We start from the raw sequence: 16,117 nt of genomic DNA on the forward strand, positions 1-16,117 counted from the left end.
TATTTCCTCTGTATATTATCATATGATTTTAACATCTTATAAATCTTAAAACTGCCCTAAACAAGCTCACTGCAAAAGAGGATATGATATGCCTAATCTCTGCTCGATTAAGGATTTATATCAAAAGCGCATTTCTTTTAAAATATTTTTTTTTTTTTTTTTTTTAAAGGCACAAACAGAATAATAGAACAGAGAACTTTTCTAAATGTTATCTTGAAACCTGGTCCAGTTTTTATTCCACAACAAAAATAATTTAATAATTTAACACAAACCATCACACAATATTCTGAAAAAGTAGAATAATAAAATCTTCAGACTTCAGACTTTCAATATAATAAATACCCTTTGACCTTATAAATTAATGCTGAAAATTCAAACATAATCGATTCTGACCTACTTTAATGGTACTATTAAGAAGGACTTTCGTTAATTAATTAATTTTTAATTAATCAATTCGTGAAGAGTGCGATCGAAATTATGTAGGAGGTACGGCGAAATTTTGTTCGTGGAATTCTGCGGTGCACTGCAGCAAAAATTCGAAGCCGAACAATTCACTGATAAATAAAACGTCACAAAATGGTTTCCTTTTGAACTTACTTATCAGCAACAAACTGATCAATATATCATCAAAAAAAATTTACTCTAGTAATCAGAAAGGATATTACGCCAGAGTAAAAAACGATTGAAGGAGGACACGAAGCTGTCAGCAGCCCGGCAGGGAAACCAACGCTATTCGATAAGCACTGCCATTGGCGAAAATGGCTACCTCAAAAATCGACAAAAGCGTCCGAATCTAATGACAGTCGAAAAGCAGGAAGACTATCCTGACAAGAGAACGCACACACGCTCTTTCCCTTTCGTTTGAAGGGGTCAAACCGGTTTCGGAAGAGGCTGGGTGAATTTTAAGAAAAATAAAAATAAAAACTTGTGCCGAGTGGAAATGGCGAGGAAAAAGAACATGGAAGTGGTGGTAGGATAGTCAGAGTACTCCTGGTTGTTCGCGCGATAAGTCGCCAGATCGAAGCAGTTGCCGTATTCGATCGGAGGTAAGGGTGTATTTTGCCTTTCTTTTTTTATTTTATTTCTTGTTAATTTACCAGATTACGTGGCCGGGGAGATGGGTTTTGTTGATCTCCCCACCACGTGGTTTCATAAGTGTTTAAAAAACAATTTTTTGTTGTTAAAATGTGGTTTAATCGCCAATTGTGAGTCCGGAAGTGAAACTCAGCTTAAAAAGCTGCTCCTCCGTTCTCAAAATTTTGGAAGCAGGACTCGGAACTTTGAAGACGATATAGAAAGTTTATTAAAAATGCACCGTATGGGAAATGCAGTTTATAAAATGATCTAAAACTTTTTTAAAATAATAAAAAGAAGAATTTTGAGAAATTCAAATTGAAATAGACTTAAAAATAAAGATTTCGAAAAATTAAACAGAAAAGCAGATAATTAGTTTTTATAGATAAAACCGTATTGCTTTGATTTCATTATGTTGTCAATCTTATAAACTGTTGTATAACTTAGTGAATTGTCGAACATTAACAATAAAATTATTTTTCTTTTAATTTTTTTTTTGTTTTTGTTAATTGACTAGAAATAGTTTTAAAAATACTATAAATCAGACTGCTTCTTTTGTTTGAAATGTAGATAATATCAGTTATCAAAAATTAAGCTAGCATTATTAACAATACATTTATTACAATAATTTTTTTTGTGCTGTTTATAATTTTTCAAACTGACGAAATCAACTTTTGTAAACTTCAAATAAATGATTAATTAACAATAATTAGTTTAGTGTATTCTTCGCATCGATATATTTCGTATATAGATACACTTTACCGATCTTCAAAAGATTGATTCGCTAATCTAAACTTCAAATGGGCCACCAAAATTCTTTTCCCCAATTGAATAAACTTAATTTTCTCAATGAATTACGATTTCTACTTTAAGAAGGAGGAAATGCAATTAGAATAAAATCCATACGTGAGTAATTTTGATGAAACTTTATTCACTTTACTTCCTAGAAGATAAATATACGATGAGAAACGAATTTAATTCTAGCGTATTACAATTCTGACTTTAATTGCCATTATCTATTCATATAAAAGTTCAATTATATTCTGATAAAAGTAAGTTCTGAGATAAGTTTAACGACTATTATTTAATAATTAAGTAAATGACAGTATCGATATGGTTTATTTAATTGTTACTTTTATTTATTGTTTGTTATTCTTGTTTAAAGTAACAGCTTCCAGATATGATTATTGAAAAAATTTGATTTCCCTAAAATTTTGACAGCCGGTATCTAGACCAGATTTTTCAATACTAATACTATACTAGTAGTCGTTAAAAATAAGCAGCCATACTGATTTAAATTAAGTAAAGTTAATAATAGTTATTCGATAGTTTTCAAGTAAGTTATTGAATAACTATGTGAAATTAAGCTCGCCAAATGTTATTAACTCATTACACGTTTTTATTGCATGTGTGAGTTGGTATATCTAAAAATATTATTCGAGGAATATATTTTCTTTTTTTTTCAAAGGATTAAAAATGTAGGTAAATATTTTGGTAAACAATCTTCTCGGCATTTTCAAAAAAAAAAAAAAAAAAAAAAGAATCAAATGGTATTTTTGTTATTTAAATCAATCTGAATTTAAATAATATTTCTAAACTTATTGCATATTTTTTATCTATATTCATACGCTTATGTTTTCTATTCCATGCATATTTTGTAAATAATAGTTACATTAACAATGTGATACTATTAATGGTTATTATCTTTAAAATTGAATTATGCTATTCATGTGAAATAAATTGGAAGTTAATTCTTTTTTTTTAAATACTTACTTCATTCTTGTTGATAATATGCAAATATTTAGTATATTTTTTTATTATTAATTGTTCGAATTATATAACAGGCTGAGCTTTTTAAATTTTTCATATGTAATTTTTATTTGTACATTATGACAAAAGTAAATAATGTGTATAAACAAAAGAAATTTGATGATGCATGTTAAAAAAAACAACTTTTCTATAAAACTTTAAGAAATCATTCTGAATTATTCCTATGAAATGATAGAAAAAATAATGTAGAGATTCGAAAGAAAAAAAAAAACGAAATCTATTTATTGTTCTTAATAAAGTTAAAACAAGATTAAGAATAAAAAGATAGAAATTAAAAACAATACAACATTTTGCTAATATAAAAACAAAATGTCGCCTTTCAGAATTCCTTATTATAAACTTTGCATAATATAGAAATCGTGCCAAAATTATTTTATGTAATTTATCCGCTGTATTTTTATAAATTTTTTAAAAGTAAATTAAATTAATTTGTTTTGAAATTGAATTATTTTTTAATATTTTAGCCTGAAGTTGAATTATATTATTAAGGCGGCGAATTTTGTTATATTATTTTAATTTTACATAATGTAATAATATTATAACGTCGTATAGAGATAATTAAATGCAGCTAAAAATAATAATTAGATTGGAGATTAAAAACCTACGTAGAGAGTTAATACCAAATGCAGTAGTTTGAAAATTGTCGATATTTAAGATAGTTGTTCTTGAACTGATTTTAGCATACTCAAAGGTACTGAATTTTTTTATTATATTTTCTTTTTCTTTTCTTTTCTTTTTCTTTTCTTTTCTTTTTCTTTTTTTTTTTTACATTGGAAGTAAGAAAAAAGTAATTGAATGGAAAATTATTTCACCACATTGTCACGTCCCATTTCCCATGAAATGGAAATGAAAATGGCATGAAATGGACATTTTTTAGCTCGATTCCCAGTGAAATGGGCATTTTTTAATTCAATCCTTTAATTTAAATGTTTCTTTCTATTTCTGGCATTTTGTTGTTATTTCTATCTCTGTAAGTCTTAACTGACTCTAAGACATTTAAACATACTAGAGTGATTTTTTTATCTCTTAAGTAAATGTAAATTTTCAATTTGTTTAATTACAAATTTAAATATAAAAAAATTCAATTATTCGATACACAAGAGAGACGCCATTGGATGTGAAGGAATTAACCTTCCAGTTTAAGCATTCCGCGATTAACGTGAATTTAAAACTACAGTGGCTTGTTTTTTTATATTTGTTTCATAGTCGTCCTTGTCGTCCCATTCCTTGTCGATTTAGATATTCGGAAGTTAATATTAATTGTAAAGTATTCGGCAGTCAATTGCAATTTCTTGGCTTTGTTCCATTGCCATTAACTAAATTCTTAATTAATGTTTTTTTTTTGTTTTTTTTTTACACCCTGTCGATTTAGGTATTTGGAAGTTAATATTAATTGCAAAGTATTCGGAAGTTAATAGCAATTGTTTTGGCTTTGTTCCACTGCCGTTAACTATATGTCATCTCAATCGTAACATCGCTAGAAGCAAGCATTTCTTTGTCGAGAGAAAGATCAGTAGACACTTTCCATGTCTTATCAGACCACTTTCACTTTTCGAACACTTAATTCGCCGGATTCTGTTCTGGGTCAGTCTAGTTCGTTGCAAATTGATTTATTGATTCTGAAGCAGAAAAGCACCCACCTTGTAGTCTACAGAATTTTATTTGGTTGCAGTGAGTTGCTATTGGAAGTGCTGATACCTAAGTATTATATTTATTTATACTGGCATCTTTAAAAAATAATGTCATAATTTCACCGAAAAATCTGAAAATTTCAGCTTTGACTTAAAAATGTTTTATGGTATGGATAAGACATAATTTATTCATCTACAAAAATAAACTACTAAAACTAAAAGTTATGAATGGTGTGGTTTAAGATAGTTTTCGTTAAAGTGATCTGATTTTCTGATATGTTGTAAACTTGGACTCTCAATTTTAAGCACTGCTAAGAGTTAGAATAAGAAATATTGCATAACATTCTAACTGTATTTAAATAACTAAATGAGAAAATATTTGATTGTTGAATTAGTTTTTTTTAAAAACAATTAGACATGTATTATCTTTCTTCGTGCGAACTTATTCATTTTGATCGTATTAGCAGGCTAAGTTTGATAGTAGAATTAAATACCTAAAATTTATTATATGAACTTCCTGTTCTGAAATATAATGAAGGCTGTTTTTGGGACTACTTTTGTAATTTCGAGCCGTTGTCTGACGACTAGGACGATACTGGAACTGACATCCCCTTTCTCCAAGCATTCACGCCATAACAGTGGTAGTACTTTTACCCTCAAGTTTTATTACGCCATGTCCATATTCACGGTGGACTTTTAGTGAGATCGAGTCCCGAACCTAGAATTATTTGACTCCGAGCATGAGATATTACCATAAGGTCATTGCGAGTCGAGTCAAGTTATATTAACGGCCCATTTTAAAAAAACACTAGGGCTATTTTTGGACGAACCTCGTAATTTTGAGCCACAGTCAGACGACGATTAGGACACCTGAGCTGGGCTCCCCTCGTTTCCAATCTTGCACACCACACCAGCTGGAGGACGTTTGGCCCCGACGGATTTGATGTGCACCAGACTCGCTTACACGACGGTTCTTCTGTGGAATTGGGTCTCGAACATGAAACCCTCCGGTTCCGAAGCCGAGACTTTACCACCAGGTCACCTCGGCCTCCGAAGTTACTGCGAATATAGAGCAATGTGAAGAAGCCAATTACTGAATTAGCCATTTTTTAAAATCACTATTTACTGATAAAAACGAAAAGGTTTTTTTCCCTCTAATTTGACCCCCCGGGGGGCACCTCGAAATGAGGATGAGATGCTTCCGGCATGGTGGTTGGATCTCGCCACCCTGGAGGGTACACTAATAGGTGGGGGATCTGGCTCCTCCCATCGATGACGGGACGTACTTCCTTCGGGGAGGGTTGTACCGTGGCCGGTGACGGCCCTTAGGACTCAACCACAGTTCCCGCCAATGTTGCTGTTGCGGCGGTCCGGTCATTCAGTTTTATGGTTTAAATCCGTGTGCCTTCGGGCGGGTCGGAGAGTTAGATGGTTGACTTTCCCTCTAATTTGGGACATTTTCTCAATCCGTGACAACGATTCCAAATTCATCATCCTGGACATCTGGACATTTTACAATGAAAGTTCGGAAGAAGAATTCATTTATATTGTTATTAAAACAAATTTTTAAAACTATATCTCGTTGAAAATTTTGGGCAGCAAATATTTGATTAAAAGTTGGGACAATGTGAGTGAGACAAGCGTTCGAAATCCTAGACAGTCTTGGCTGAAGCGGGGCGTTAATTTTCATACCTATTCGTTGTTATTGGCATTATTTAATATAAATGCATCGTGCACGCTTATGAAAAGTCTGGAATTGAATGTTTGTCATATTTTTAATTGGAAAGAAATGAAAAATGTCAATTATTGGTACATAGAAGCAACCTGTTATTTATTACTTATGTTCCATTGTTTTTTATTCTGTACCTTGACTTGAAGGAATGTCCCGGTTTTTTACTCCTCTACATAAGAAATATAGAGAAAGTATTATAATCGTCAAAAAATTCGAACTCGGAATTTTGACGAATCTCCATTTTTCAGACACCCTGAATTCAAAAATCATATTTTTGGAAAATGTCGGGCTGTCTGTCACAAAAACAACTCATAAAAGCTTTGAGCTAGACTGATGAAATTTGGTATGCGGTCTTTACACCAAATTTGCAAATAGTAGAGTATAGTTAACGATATAGAGAAGCTAGATAGATGAAATTCGGTTCGTATGTTTACTCGTAACATCTATAATGTAGACAAACACCTATCAAATTTTGAGCCAAATCCAACAAGAGGTTGACTGTCTGTATGTCCGTATTTTCAGAAACATATAAACGCGATAACTTAACACGCAATGATTTAAATTTGATATGGGATTTTGTGGCTACAATTGTAGTTTGGGGTCAAATTTTTGCTTTAGTCAATCAGGAAAAATTCATTTAAAACCCAAATAGAATTTTCGGATGCTGTTAACCGCATCCAGGGATTAATCGCCAAAAAAACTCTCCAGGGATACACGATAGATTCAGCAAAAATGCTGAATTCACGCTGAAGGTCTAAAAATTTTTTAATTATTTTATGCTAATACTATGCAAAGCTTTCTCTGGGCTAACACCTTTATTAGAGTTTAGTTTAATTATATTAAATTTCCGTTTTAAAGCAGCACTAGGGCTGTTTTGGGACGGACCTCGTAATTCTGAACCACAGTCAGATGACGAGGACGACACCTGAGCTGACACCACAGATTTTTTTAAAACCAGTTGAAGCTAAATTGTAACCTAGAACTGCAATTGCATTCACGATTTCATACAACACATTTTATTTATTAAAAATCATTGCCTTTTTGAGTTATAGCATTGACATGCATAATAATAATAACATGCAAAATAAAGACCGAAAGATGTCAACAATTTGAGATGTAAATATATATTTTAGGTACTAAAACTGTGAACCATATTTCATTTATCGAAGTGATTATATTTTTGAAAACTATGCGTGTGTGTTTTGTGTGCGTGTTTATATTTTTGAACTATGTTTACGTATATGCAAAAGTACACGTCGACAGAGCTCAACATCTTGATGGATTTGTTTCGAATTTTAAATGGATTTATATGTAAGATTCTTTTATACCAATTTTTTCCCTATCTAACGATTACTCTTAACGCTTTCAATTAATCAAATTAAATGTATACTCGGACAGTTAGACAAATGAACTTTTTGAAATCAATTTCATTATAAGTTTGATATAAATTTACAAATGTGATGTAAAAGTCATGCATCAAATTTTTATCCATCTAGTCTAAAGCATTTTTGAGTTAATATATTCACGAATAAACAGATATAATTCTGAAAATGTGTTTCTTGGACTCGGGGGGGGGGATCTGAAACGTGGGGGGTCGTCTAAATTTTGAGTTCGATTGCCAAAAAAAAAAAAAGTGAAATAGTGACTTGCTTCAATTTTTTCACTTATATTGTCACGTAGGTTCCTTAGTGTGGAACTCAATGACACACACAAAAAGTAAAGCTAAAGAAATTTATTAACTCAACTCTGAACTGAGAACACAGTGAATGACAAATCGTCTGCTTTTATACTAGCAGGGAAAGTTCCAGAATACTTTTCTGGAGACAGTAAGAAAAGTCCAGAACACTTGTCTGGTAAACGAAAGAAATGTCCAGAATCTTCTGGAACATGAAATAAAGGGAAACATAACACCAATCTCTTGATTATGAGATCAGTGCTATGACCATTCGGCCATGGAGAGTCGACTGCCTCTTTTCAATGCGGCAATATCAATAGCAAATATTAACAATGATTGTCATTTGCTCCCCGTGAAGATTTGAAATAAACGATTTTGCTAGAAATATCAAAATTACTTAAATAAATGGGTCTGTTTAAAATTAGACGTGGAGATGCAAAGTCACTCCCTATCCAGCAGAACTCCATTACCGTTATTACATTCATATTAAAAGTTGGGGCTTGAGGCGCAATGAATGCAGTGATATAAGATTTACCGCAACTACTGAATACGGCCGTCTGTACATTCCAGTACATTAAATTTCAAGAGGAGTGATTAGCTGTAAAAGGGTAGAAATCCGATGTTTACCAGAAAGGGAGAAGAGAAAATTGGCTGTTTTTGATCGAAATAGTTTCCAGTAACAAAAATCTATTTTTAGGTAATTTTATGAATAGGGACTAAAGATGTTTACCAAAACCGCTGACAATCAGAATAATGAACGACAAAGCACTTTAAAAATGACTTTAACATCTCCTTGTCAAAACAATGTCGACTTATTTTGGCAGATAATTTTCTCTTAAGCTAACGTTCAATTATGCAGAAATTTGTTATTTTTTTATCCAGCTCTCTTTATTTTGCATTTTAAATTCTTTATGAGGAAAAAAAAATGTTTAATTGATTGGAAAATAATTAAATTCAATATTTTACTCATTGTATTATTTGATTGAATAAAAATTCTATCAGATTAAGGCCCAGATTTTTCAATATTTTCTAACAAAAATATTATATTAAGATGAGGGGATAAAATACTTTACATTTATTGTCATACGTATAAGTAGATGGAATTCGTGAGAACGTAATCACAAACTGACTACACCAACCAGGCGGAAGGCGCACGGAAATACTTGAGTGATCGGACCGCCGCGACATGAATACTGGTGAGAACTGTGGTTGAGTCCTAAGGTCCATCACCGGCCACGGTACAACTCTTCCCTAAGGAAGTACGTCCCGTCATCGATGGAAGGAGCCAGCCCCCTACCTTTTCATGTACTCACAGGGATGGCGGGAACTAATGACCATGCCGGAAGCTTCTAATCTTCAATGAATAATTAAATTTTTCGCTTAGTTATATTAACGTCCCATTTTAAAGCAACATTAGGATTATTTTGGGGTGGACCTCATCATTTTGAACCGTGGTCAGATGTCGAGGACGACACTTGAGCAGGGATTTAGCGTGCACCAGATCCGCTTACACGATGGTTTTTCTGTGGAATTGGGCCACCGCGGGCCTCTGTTTCATACAGAATCATCATTTTAATGAGTGTCAGGGTAGTTTAAATGCCATTCAGTTATTATTTAACCTCTATGAATTTGTGTTGTTTTCACTCTATACGAACTTATGTAAATCAAATAAGTGAAATATTTTGGATTTTTAATGTCAATTTTACCTTTTATTTGGCACTGTTGCTCAAAAGCAAAATGGGTTTCACTTGCTCTCTAAACTTCAAATGCTTTACAGAGATGTCGTAAACTTGTGTTCATACACAGATTTAAGAGTAATAATAAAAGTAAATTAATTAAAATTAATTAAATTTTAAAAAATTAAATTAAAAGTAGTTAATTAGTTAAAATAACTTTCTAAGAATGCAAAAATATTCTATACATATTCTACTTATTTAACCTGTTAACTGGGTATGACGAAATATTTCAATGCAAAACGAACTGAAAATAAGTTAATTATCCGGTTAACAGGTTAATAGGTGCACCTACTAATCTACAACTTTTCACTATTTGCCAATCAAAGAGTTAAAACCAAAATTTAAGTGGAATAAAAGCTTCTCTTTAATAATAGTGAATTGCTGTAAAATAGAAAGAAAAAAAATGGAAAGAGCATTGAAATTATATATGAAATTCTATTCATATAAACTGATATTTACTCTAATAATGATGTCATCTATTTTTGCCATTTCCTTCAATTTTAAAAATGTTAGCCTCGCAAGCACAAAGCAGAATGCGAACAAATAGAATTTTTCGATAATTTTGCATATATTTTCAAACCCTTGTCAAACTCAGCACTCTGATATTTGCATTTGAAGTAACTTTCGCGATTGGAAACAAATGAACTTGAAACGTTATGATTTCATCAGAGATGCAAATGCAATATATGAGGAAATGGTCTGATTTAAAAGTTATTCCACGTTTATATCTCATTCATCACGTAGCAACTTTCATAACTTCATTTGCATTCGAGTAAAATAAACATTTGTCATTCAGAAGTTGTATTTTTGAAGGCATTAACCTACTGCAGTTTACTGATTTCAACACTAAACAATATGTTAAGCAACATAAAATAAAAATAAACGTCACAAATTTGGAAACATTTGTAGCATTAAAAGGACGGATTTTTTTTTGAAAAAGTTTAAATTAAGATAATAACGTGATTGAATTTATAAAATAATTTTACCATAAAACAAACATTTGTAGTATTAAAAGGATGGATCTTTAAAAAATTTTTAATAGAGAATAAAAATATCGTTAGTTTATAATGAAGTGATTGAGTTTATAAAATAATTTTCCAGTGTTTTTAATATTTAAGAGGAATTTTATTGACTCAGCTACGATTTTAGGATATAATCTATTTTGGGCATGTATCATAAAACAAATATGAAGCTGCATTAGCTGCAAGTAATAAGAACATACTATGGACAAAGGATGCATTGAGATAAGTTCTGCTCAAGTCATTATATTAAGTTTAGAGACTATCTTGGGAAATATTGCGCATGATTATTTATTTGAATGAAGAAGGTATCTGTAGTTTACTTATACGAAAACACATAAAAACATAAATGAACAAAAATGCAGTCAGGATAATAAATTCCACTTTCGTGGACATAAGTCTCGAAATTAGAACTGGGTAGACTAGAGAGCTGCGGAGGACCGCTAAATTGTGAGGGGGCCGCAAGCAGGCAATTTAGAAAGTTTTTTTCCCCAATTTCCAAATAATTACATTTATTAAAAATACAAATTCTTTAAATAATAACTTATTAGGGTATAGGGTAATATTAGGTGTTCCCACTGAAAAGAAAAATATTTTCTGTGGTGGAATGACGATCATTATGATCTGTCAGTGGAAGCAACAGGACGTATGTTTTCAGGAACATTTCTTTAATGATCCCATTTCACACAAAACAAACACGAAAAAAAAAAAAAAAAAAGACAAAGTATTAACGCGCGCACCTTTCTTACAGAACAGCATCTCATCTCATTATAATACCAATCGAAATGTACTATGGGATGCGTACCTAAGCAGGCATCGCCATCTATTATCCAAAAGTGAAGATAGAGTAATGCAACTGCTACATTTCTTATAAAAAAAGAGCACGAAATTAAACTCTGCCACTTTTATTTTTCATGTAATTATCATCGTTCATCATTTCAATGATGGGCGTGTAATGGAATTAGGTAACCTACGAGGGAACACCTCAACGTTAGGGATGAGAAGTTTCCGGTATGGCGGTTGGTTCTCGCCATCCCAGTGGGTATTCAAATGGTGTAGGGTCGGCTATCCTTTACCGATGACGGGACATACTTCCTATGGGAGGGATTGTACCGTGGACGGTGATGGCTCTTAGAACAGCCTTAGTTTCCTTCAATTCTGATAATTCATTTTTTCCGTGTACTAAATAAATGATAGTAACAAATTGCTTTATTTGTATAACAGTTTGTGACTATCATTTATTTATAGCAATACCAATGGCTGCAGTTGGAAAACCAAATATAGTTATCTAAAAAATTTATAATGAGATGTTTTTAAGTATTCATCTTATAATCGATGATTTTGTTTAAAAATTATTCGTTCATATCATATCGTTTTGACTTTATATACTTTAAATTGACCTCATCTGCATAGATTCTTGATTTTGTATATTTTCTGTTATACAAGATTTTTCTCAACGGGACTTTTTTGTTTAATTTCTTTACTCCAGTTTCCCTAATGAGTAATGTTTAAAATAACAATAATCAAATTTCATTGTGAAATATTTAATTCCTTTATAATATTTTTGATGAAATATTCGAAATAATATTCTTCCTCCCGTGGAACAATCTGTCTATTCTATTAATCACCTCATAAACAATCATACTCCTTTTTTTTTTTTTTTTTTTGCAAACTTATGTGTGATGATGTTATTTATTTTTATTAAAGGAAGACTTAAAATAAGTAACTCTAAGAGCAATTGAACGAATTCTTCTAAGAGAAGGAAAGCAATTTCCGACCGCTACAAACTTTCCATTTTAAAAGGATATGGGGTGATTTTAACCTGCCGTATTTTTAAAGTTTAGCTATCACGTATCTGCATATCTGATAAATCTTAATATATATAAATTACGTGTTACGTTGTTTGTCCGCGATGGACTCCTAAACTACTTAACCGATTTTAATCAAATTTGCACACCGTATGCAGTTTGATCTAACTTAAAAGATAGGATAGCCCTTTTTTTGAATTTTTAATTAGAATTTTAATTATTAATTAAAAACTAACTTTCCCGCCAAAAAAATCTTTCCATTTTCCCCACCGCCAAAAGAGTACGGCTTGAGTTTTTTTTTTCCCAACAGTCATGAGGCTAGGGTTAATATTTTTCGGCTAATTATTTCAAACGATTCTATTTATTTTCTTAATGTTTCATGCATTTAAAATTAAACATTGTTAATGAATCGATCTTTCAGATTCATTCTGAAATGCTTTTGAATTAAAATAAAACAGATTAAAGGAAATTAAAAATTTCTAATCTACATAGCGTTACCCCAACTGGCGTAGAAAAATTCACGCATGCGCATTGAATTCTGATTGTTTACATTTCAACGGAAGCGGACTCGATTTAAATTATTTTTAGGTTAGTTGCATGCTTTTGTAATTAAATTGTATTTATGTTAGTTTAAGTTCATCGTTTTTTAAGTAATTTTTTAACCTGTGTTCGACCGATTATTTTAAACTATTCTGTTTATTTTCTTAGTGTTTGATACATTTAAAATTAAACATTGTTAATTAATATACCTGCTCAAGATGAATCTGAAAAAATTTTGTTGACAAATTCTTGAGATATTACATAAATTAAGAAAGATATTCTTTAGTGCCCATAAGGTTTAAATGCTCAGTGACTCTGTTTTCAGTAATCATATTATTAAAAAAAATGCTTTCCACTTTAATTTGTAGTATAAATTCTACGGGAACTAACAGAAAATTAGAGAGATACATATTACGTTATGACTGAAGGCGTTTATAATATTATGAGTGAATTATATGACTATCAAAATGTGAAGTTTTAAAATATTTTGCTGAAGAAGCTATTAAAGTAGGAATTGCATAAAATATTTAATTATTAAAATTTTAACGAACATTAAGATTGGCGAACCGGCTGGTCGCCAAAGGCGGCTAGTGTTATATAAAACACCAACAAATGTTGCAATAAATATTAGCATTATTCAGTTTGCACTAAAAACTTTTGATTGCTTGGAATGTTATGAAGGTAAAAAAAAAAAGTTTAATTGCAGTTATTGATGTTATTATGATCACCAGTTAATCAGAACCTTAATTAGTATATTAATTAATAATTGAATTTCTTTACTAACCTTTAAAGATACATAGTTTCTTATTGCTTTACCTGATTGCGTTTTATTTCGAGCTTGTGTTGACAAGAACCTTAGATGCTTATAAACATTTTTTGTTTTTAAAATTAAATATTATGAATATACTAATTATTGCTTTCAAATTCGAATTGAGTGATAGAATGGACTTGCTTGATACTGAAACTGTGTCAAAAGGTTAATTATGCTTTCATTTCAATTAAACTATCTTTGGAGACCCATTTGACTTGATATTTTATTTAACGGTGAACAAGAACATAGGATCTTAATTCAAGCATAGTGGACTGGCATGACTATTCATTTGACCTGACGTGCTTATTTGAAAAAAAAATATTCAATTTAATGAATTGACATGAAAAATATAAGTTGAGAAAAAAAATGTTCAGTTTAATAAATTGCCAAGAATAATTTATGTTGGTAGATCAGCTGATAGATTGGGCTTAGTGGTGCAAGAGAAATAACTGGCCCTACTTCTGCAAATATATTATATATAGGGATTGCAATACCGGACCAAAATTTCAATACCGGTATTCGGTATTTTTTAAATCTTAATACCGGGATACCGGTTTTAATACCGGTATTAGAAATTTTGGAAAAAGAAAGAAAATACAGTTGTTTCTTTTTTTTTTTTATTTGCCAGTTTTGTTAGAGAGTGTAAATATCACAAAAAATAATTTGTAACTTATAAATTATAACAGTATATAATCACAAAAAAGTAAAGAAACATCTTATTTATTAAAATCACAAAAAAAGGTTAAATATCACTATTCAGTTTGTGGTACTATTACAAATTTTTGAAATGTGATTTAAAAAAACGTAATGCATCAATTGTACTGTCATTAAGCCTGAAAAGTAATTTTGTGTAAAATTTATCAGCTGTGGAAAACGCTCTTTCGGCATCTACGCTAGTTGGTGGTACTGTTAGCAATGCGCAATATACTTTTTCCAAGTATTTACCTCTAAATCCCTCATCTTCAAATAAATCCATTTCTCTTCGGATGGTTTTGGATATAGCTGATTTCTGTATTGTATTTTGGTTCGTTGAAATTTTTTTATTTATTGCTAATTCTAATTTTGGTTCAAGAGACAATTCCTTTTCACTATCCACAGTAGTGACATCATAATCTTCGATAATTGAACCGAATTCTGAATGCGGATAGGTTTGTGGGAAAAAGTTTTTTAGAAACTTTACTCTAACTTAATCAGATTTGAATTAATTATTTTCTTTTCTTCTTTTCATTTTCATTTTTAAAATCATTAGAATTATGTCAATACCATAAGACATTTTCTATTTCGGTATGCCTTTCTTCTGTGCGATTTTTCAATTTATTATAGTTGGAATCCGAAGTTTCTATATCCACAGTATTTGGATTCTTCTTTATATTTTTGGTATAATACATCTATTACTCCTAATTGAATTCCATGTGCAAAGCACAACTGCTGATTTGTACCAATCAACTTTCCAACTTTTTTCATAATTGTTGCTCCATCAGTCGTTATGGATACAATATTTTCTTTCAGGGATAATCCATGTTTCGCTACTTTAGATTTAAGCAATTAATTGCGCCATTCATTAGCTAATTAATTTCGCCCGTTAGGGAGACATAAAAACAAAAACGTATACTATATTGCTATGTTGGCGATCCCTGAATTATATAGTGGAGACAATTTTAAAAATTTCTAGCAAATACCAAAAAAAACCGGTATTTAAACTTGTTAATACCGGTATTACAAAATTGTACAAATGGCTCAAAATACCGGTATTCGGTATCCCGGTATACCGGTATTGCAATGCCTAATTATATATATATAAATTTATATGGGATCAGTTTTTGGACGCTGAGGAAAGTCAAGTAATGCAATTAATATTCATGTCTGTGTCAGTTTCGTCAACAAATTAATGTATTGTAGAAACTCATTGACAGAATTGAAAGTCATGCCATCTTCACGGTGCTTTGAAAGATTCAACCATGTTTAGTAATTATCTTAATATAAACTCAACTTTAATTAAAAAATCTAGAATTAGTATTGGAAAAAAAAAAGACTAAAAATGAGCGTTGTTGATGTAGTTACAGCCATAGCAGAAACAATGGAAAAATGTTTCTTAAAATAGAGCATTGAGTTAAAAATGCATCAGGGATTTTAAAACTATGTTTGCCGGCGTCCTGGCATAGGGGTAGCGCGTCTTCCCCGTGATCTGGGCGTCTCGGGTTCTAGTCCCGGTTTGGGCATGGTTGTTCTTCTGTTGTTCTATCTGTGAGATGTGTGAATGT

At 31.2% G+C, this 16,117-nt stretch overlaps 1 protein-coding gene across 1 annotated transcript in view; it reads left to right on the top strand.

Moving 5' to 3' along the window:
• The first annotated feature begins 706 nt into the window (after positions 1-706).
• LOC129991685 (diacylglycerol lipase-beta-like) overlaps positions 707-16,117 on the top strand; it is a 160,989-nt gene continuing 145,578 nt past the window's right edge. The window contains exon 1 of the mRNA XM_056098251.1: positions 707-1,046. The gene's annotated coding sequence lies outside the window, so the exon portion shown is untranslated. The remainder of the gene's footprint in view (positions 1,047-16,117) is intronic.

Source organism: Argiope bruennichi, chromosome 2 (genome assembly GCF_947563725.1).
Source record: "Argiope bruennichi chromosome 2, qqArgBrue1.1, whole genome shotgun sequence".
In the NCBI taxonomy this organism is placed as follows: domain Eukaryota; kingdom Metazoa; phylum Arthropoda; class Arachnida; order Araneae; family Araneidae; genus Argiope; species Argiope bruennichi.